The following is a 7,500-nucleotide window of genomic DNA, read 5'->3' as shown; positions in this document are numbered from 1 at the left end:
CAAGGTAATGCACAAGTGTCTTATTCATCAAGGGAGCATAAGAAAATCGAGCAGAATCAAAATGATTTCCTCGTAGCAAAGCTTCTAGTACTCCTTACTGTGGGGTAACCTTCCCACACTGGGTTCCCACTCACGCATTACCACCTAAGACTTGACCTCACATGAATGTACAGTTAAGGAGTTGGTTTGAAATTTTCTGAAAAAAAAAAGTTTGCTTTGCATTTCGTGTGTGTTTATATTTCTGTGAGGGAAAAGTTCAATAGATAGGAGTAGCGAGGGAGCATATAGTAACAATAGTTTCATTGCCGGCTACTTGTTAAGGTAGGGTAAGTCCAGCTCTCGTTATTCCCCCACCCCCCTTTTTCCCCCTCCCCGAAAGTGATAGTTTGATTGCCGGCTGCTTGTTAAGGTAGGGTCAGTCTAGCTCCCGCTATCCCTTCCCCTCCCTTCTCCCCCCCCAAAGGTGACGTGTGGGACTCCGGTCAAACAGTAAATCACTCGACTCACAGCTCCCAACACTACTCTTGAAAGGACAGAGAGGGTCACCTGCTAATCAACGAGTAGAAATTGAAGGAGACGGACTAACGTTCTGAGACATCCCAATTTCTGATCCACTTACCTGTTTGTGTATGCAAGTAGCAGGATATAACCCCTCATCATTGCAGTGGAAAAAAACCTGCTTTCCTGTCATCATTGATGGCTAGAAAATCTGTGAAGAACGAGCCGGTGGGTTGTCATCAACACCTGCGACCCCCCCATCATCGGCAATGGCTACGATTTCAACAACACGCAGTGTCACCAACACCAGACACCCAAGTTTTATATTAGCGTTGAATTCAGTTATCATTTATATTTTTCATTTTTCATTTTCTTTAATGTAGGATTAATATTTCATATTTAAGTGTTTTATATTTTATATTTTCTATATAATAAAGTATTTATGTTTGTCTGTTATTATTTCTTTTTCTATTCATTAATTTTCCTGAGGAGGAGCCAGCCTTGGTAATACTGTCTGAAGTTGTTACAGGGCTGAGTAAGCCTTCACAAGTGGCGACCTTGCCAGGATCAATTCGACTGAATCAAGATTCAACTCCATCTCGAATCTACCATTGGAACTTCAACGCCGCATACCACAGATGGTTACCACAAGCCATGAGTAATCATTCTCTATGGTAGGACTACAGTACAGGTATTTAAAAGATTTGGTGATTGTTATAGTCTCAATTTATTGTAAGTCAAGTCAGGCAGGATATAATATTTAATTCTGCCACCTTTTTGTTAGAGCTTGAAACACTTTGGAGGATTAGACTCTAGGGACCCGAGATTTTCCAGTGACAATTTGTTTCATTGAGCTCTTTATTTTATCAAGGGAACTCTCGTAAGACACTCTTGATTTGTTGGTCAGAAGATTGGATGGTCAAGTGACCCCATTCTACCTACTGTTTGTTCGGAGCCGGCATAGAACCCTTCGTTTTCATTAATACATATTGTTTAACTGAAGCAGGGATCGAGCCCTCTGGTTTATTTACAGTTTGAGCGGAGCAGGAATTGAACCCTCCGTTTTATTTAATACCCGTTTCATTTCCCCTGATAGTTTAAGTTATTCTTGCAAGTATGGAGGAATACCAGTTTTGAATGAACGCTGGAAGTAAGTTAGGAATAACAGGGAAAAATTTAGAATCTTTCATTAGTGCTAAGATCCAGGAAAGACTTGAAAGAGAGAGAATTGAGAGAAATCCAAGAAAGACAGTTAGAAAGAGAGAGAGAAGACAAAAAAGAGCATGATAGACTTGATCGTGAGGAGAGAGCTAGAGTACGTGAAGAACAAGTTAAATTAAGAGAACTTGAGGAAATAGCAAAGGATAGAGAAGTTGAGGAAAAAGCTAGAGAATGTGAGGAAAAAGCTAGAGAACGTGAGGATAAAGCTAGAGAACGTGAGGAAAAAGCTAGAGAACTCGAGTTAATAGAGAGAGAAAAGGATCGTGAGCTCGAAAAAGCTCGCCTTGAATTAGAGAATAAAAAGTTAACTCTTGCACAACAACAATTAGAGGAAGGAGTAATTGAACATCATGCAGCTAGTGCACATATTCGAACACCTAATTTACCTCCCTTCACAGAGGGTGATGACACTACATCATACATTATCAGGTTTGAAAATACCGCTACCCTCTGTGAATGGCCTGCTGACACCTGGGCTACCAGGTTAGAAATGTTATTTTCTGGTACAGCTTTGAATATCTATGCAACTTTGTTGCAGGATATCATATGTAATTATAACCTACTGAAGAAGGCAATCCTTAAAGCATATCAAAAAACCACAAATTCTTACAGGAAAGATTTCAGGTATGCCACCTTACAGCCTGGCCAGAACTTTCAGCAGTTACAAGTAACCCTCTTTCGTTTGTTCGACTTTTGGATAGAGAGTTCAGGAATTGATCACAGTTATGAATCTCTTAGAGACTTCATGGTTGCTGACCAGTTCCTGACAGCTCTTCCTCACCAGATACGAACATTCATCAGAGAACGTAACCTGATTAAAGCTGAGGAAGTTGCTGAGGCTGCTGACCTGTATGCTGAGGCTCACAATTCCTATAAAGACCTAAAGGGATCGAACCCTAAGGGCAAGGGTTCATCAGACCTTAAGAAATCAAAGCCTCTAGTGGAAAGTAAAATTACCTCTTTTATTCCTGTTTGTCATTTGTGTGGTGTTAAGGGACATAAACGTCCAGATTGTCCTTCTAAGAAGGTCCAAAAAGTTGGAAGATGTTTTAAAGACTTTAATGACCAAGCACCCTTCTGTTCAGGAACAGTTAATGGACTTAATGTATCTACCATTTTACGAGACACTGGATGCACATGTATAGTCATTTCTGATAAGCTGTTCCCTAATCTTAAAGAAACTCATTCCTCTGCTATACTTTCAGACTACTTGGGCCGTACGGACATTTTTCCTACCATCCGTTGTTACATTAGGTCTAAATGGTTCACAGGTTGGTCTGAAGCCGTACTAGCTCCCATCACTTCTTGCTCCGTACTAATAGGAAATGTAAAAGGTGCCATTCTTCCTTGTGAGGTTGACCTTTCATCACCAAAGATGGACATAAGCTTTTCAGATCCTCTTCCTATAGAGTCAGAGAAGCCCCTCGAAAGTTCAGATGAGACAATGTCTCGCGAGATTCATGTGGGATTAAAAACCAGTGATGCTACTCTCGAAAGCGAGGTAGTAGGATCACCGGTTCACTTGTTAGATGAAAGTGAAGATATCACCTCCGATACCATAAATGTCTTGACTAGGGCTCAGACCAAAGCCCAGGCTTCTCCTACTATCCATCCTTTGATTTTCCCTGACTTTAAGCCTTTAGATATATCGAAGAACTCCTTTGTCAATTTACAACGTAATTGCCCTTCTCTTCAGAATTGCCATAATGCAGCTAAACAAAATCAAGTTATCCAAAGGAAAAACTTTTCATATAAATTTGAATATATAAAAGGTATCTTGTACAAGTCAGTATTCAAATTAAATTCAGATGAGATAGACTATTCCATCTTAGTTGTTCCAAGTCAATGCAGAGAGACTGTTCTTAAAATGGCTCATGACCTGCCAGTGGCCGGAAATTTCTGGCATCGTAAAACCTTAAATAAAATTAGGGAAACCTATTTTTGGCCAAAAATGTCCTCAGATGTCACTACTTATTGTAGATCGTGTAAAGTTTGCCAACTGTCATCCTCCCGAGGTACCAGGCGAGTACCTATGGTCAAAATGCCAGTCTTTATGGTACCCTTTGAAAGAGAGCTATTGACATCGTTGGTCCTTTATCTCCACTTTCATCTGGGGGACATAGATATATATTAACATTAGTTGATTATGCTTCGAGTTTCCCTGAAGCCGTTCCCTTAAAGACCATAACTACTACAGAGGTGGCTGAAGCCCTTTTGTCCATCTTCTCCAGAGTGGGCATCCCTAGAGAAATTTTGTCTGACCGTTGGACACAATTCACATCTGACTTAATGCAACATCTATACCAACTTCTGGGAGTGAAGCCTCTCTTCACCACACCCTGTGCTTTGTTTGCCATGAGGGAAGTTCCCAGTGACTCTTGGGGGTTTTCACCTTTTGAATCTCTCTATGGTAGACAGGCCAGAGGCCCATTGTCCATCCTTCATGACTTATGAACTAATGAGGACGTAAAGGCTGAGGTTCAGTCTTCTTATCAGTTTCTCCTTGACCTTAGATCCAAACTTGAGGAGACCTCTGACATAGTTTCGAAAAACTTAAGCTTTTCAATGAACCAATACAAAACCTATTTTGATTCCAAAAGTCAGAGGAGAAGTTTTAAAGTAGGAGATGAAGTTCTGGTACTTTTGCCTGTCAAGTCAAATAAATTATTAGTAGCATGGAAAGGTCCATATAAAGTATTAAAAATTTGTGGGAAAGTTGACTACCTCATAGAAGTCAAGGGGAAACCTAAGCTTTATCATATCAACATCCTTAAGAAATATTACCGAAGAAATTCGGTTAACTGCCTTAATAACTTTGACTTAGTTTTTCCACACGAACTTGATAAAACAACTGAAGAATGTAAGGTGTGCGTAATTGACACCTCTAACTTAGACTATGATGAAGAACTACATGACTGGGTGACTCTTGACCACTCGGGCGCAACCAACATTAATATTAATGAATCTTTGGATGACCATAAGAGACATGAATTACTTCAATGTGTGAGTAACTTTTCAGACGTCTTTACTGATATTCCAGGTGTTACCTCCACGGTAGTCCATAAGATTGACTTAGTGACAGACAATCCTATCAAACGAAAATTATACCCAGTTCCAGTTCACCTTAGGGATGCATTTGACCGAGAGGTAGACAAATTATTAAAACTAAAGATCATTGAACCTTCAGTATCTGCATATTGCTCACCAGTAGTCATGGTTAAGAAGGAGGACAATTCATATAGACTTGCTATTGACTTCAGAGGCCTTAATGCTATCACTCGGTGGGATGCTGAGCCTATGCCCTTAATAGATAGCGATCTACACAAATTTTATGACTCTTCCTTCTTTTCAGAGATTGATATTGCGCAGGCACATCATCAAGTAATGTCAGATCCTTCTTTTAAGCAGTACACCGCTTTTCCTACACACCAAGGACTGATGCAATATAGAACTATGCCCTTCGGTTTGGTAACTGCCTGTGCTACCTACGTGAGACTGATGAGAAAGGTCTTGGGTAATATGCCAAATGTTTCAGTTTATTTTGATAACATTTACGTAATGACATCCACGTGGGGAGAACATATCCAAACATTAACATCAGTTTTGCGTAGGTTACGCTCACATGGCCTCACTGCCAAGCTGAAGAAATGCTTCCTTGGGTATAACAAGATTAGATATCTTGGACTGATACTTTCTAATAACTCTCTGCAGCCTCTCCCCAGTAAGATCAAAGCTTTATTAGAATTTAAATTCCCCAAAACCAAGAAGCTCATGCGTAGCTTTCTTGGTTCTGTAAATTTTTATGCACGGTTTATCCTGAACCTTACTGATCTTACAGGCATCTTATCCGACTTCCTTAAAAAGTCTGTGAAGGAACCTCTTGAACTTTCCGTCGTAGCTCGGGAAAAGTTTAATGAGATTAAAAGTATCTTTTCGAAAGACCCTATACTTAAGATTCCAAATATTAATAAACCATTTTGTTTAAGAACTGATGCCTCCACTACTGGCTTAGGTGCAGTGTTACTACAATACCATGATGGTACTCCCTTCCCTGTATGCTTCCTAAGCCGGAAACTCCTTCCCGCAGAAACGAGATACTCCACCATAGAAAAGGAATGTTTGGCCCTTGTGTGGGGTATCTCCAAACTTAAATTTTATTTGCTGGGAAAAGAATTCATTTTAGAAACGGACCACAAACCTTTGATATACCTAGAAACTTTTAAGGGAACCAACAGTCGCCTCTTGAGGTGGACATTAGCACTCCAGGCTTTTAAGTTCCATATTGTGTATATCAATGGATCATCCAATTATTTCTCTGACTGGTTAAGTCGTGACAGTCAGTAGAAGATTTGTTGCCTTACACGACTTCCACATGTTAGAACTTTTTCCTCGCCTATTCTTCTTATACTCCTTGACTATAAGTCTTGGTATGGGGGAGTGTGATGGAAAAGTTCAATAGATAGGAGTAGCGAGGGAGTATATAGTAACAATAGTTTCATTGCCGGCTACTTGTTAAGGTAGGGTAAGTCCAGCTCCCGCTATTTGCCCCCCCTTTTTCCCCCTCCCCGAAAGTGATAGTTTGATTGCCGGCTGCTTGTTAAGGTAGGGTCAGTCTAGCTCCCGCTATCCCTTCCCCTCCCTTCTCCCCCCCCCAAAGGTGACGTGTGGGACTCCGGTCAAACAGTAAAGCACTCGACTCACAGCTCCCAACACTACTCTTGAAAGGACAGAAAGGGTCACCTTCTAATCAACGAGTAGAAATTGAAGGAGACGGACTAACGTTCTGAGACATCCCAATTTCTGATCCACTTACCTGTTTGTGTATGCAAGTAGCAGGATATAACCCCTCATTATTGCGGTGGAAAAAAACCTGCTTTCCTGTCATCTGGACGGATTATTGACGGCTAGAAAATCTGTGAAGAACGAGCCGGTGGATTGTCATCAACACCTGCGACCCCCCCATCATCGGCAATGGCTACGATTTCAACAACACGCAGTGTCACCAACACCAGACACCCAAGTTATATATAAATATATATATATATATATATATATATATATATATATATATATATATATATATATATATATATATATATATATATATATATATATATATTAGCGTTGAATTCAGATATCATTTATATTTTTCATTTTTCATTTTCTTTAAGGTAGGATTAATATTTCATATTTAAGTGTTTTATATTTTATATTTTCTAAATAATAAAGTGTTTATGTTTGTAAGTTTATGTTCTTTTTCTATTCATTAATTTTCCTGAGGAGGAGCCAGACTTTGTAATACTGTCTGAAGTTGTTACAGGGCTGAGTAAGCCTTCACAATTTCCACTTATATATATATATATATATATATATATATATATATATATATATATATATATATATATATATATATATCGTGCCGAATAGGCAGAACTTGGGATCTTGGCTTAAATAGCAACGCTCATCTTGCCATATAGGACAAGCAAAAATTTATGTATGCAATAATTTCGCCAAAATCATTCTGAGCCTAACGAAAAAAATATATTTCACTGTGTTTGTTTAGTATTAAATTATTGTAAACAAATCTAAAATATATTTAGTTGGGTTCGGTTAAAGTAAATTGTTCTTGTTATAATAAGGTTAGGTAAGTTTTCTAAGATTCTTCTGGAGCAAAATTAAATTTTTTTACATTAACATTAATGAAAAAAATATATCTTTAAACGTATTAGAGAAAATTTTAGAAAGGACTTAATTTTAAATGAGTTCTTGCTAATTGACCAG

Source organism: Cherax quadricarinatus, chromosome 40, assembly GCF_038502225.1.
Source record: "Cherax quadricarinatus isolate ZL_2023a chromosome 40, ASM3850222v1, whole genome shotgun sequence".
Classification (NCBI taxonomy): domain Eukaryota; kingdom Metazoa; phylum Arthropoda; class Malacostraca; order Decapoda; family Parastacidae; genus Cherax; species Cherax quadricarinatus.
This window is presented reverse-complemented; position numbering follows the sequence as displayed.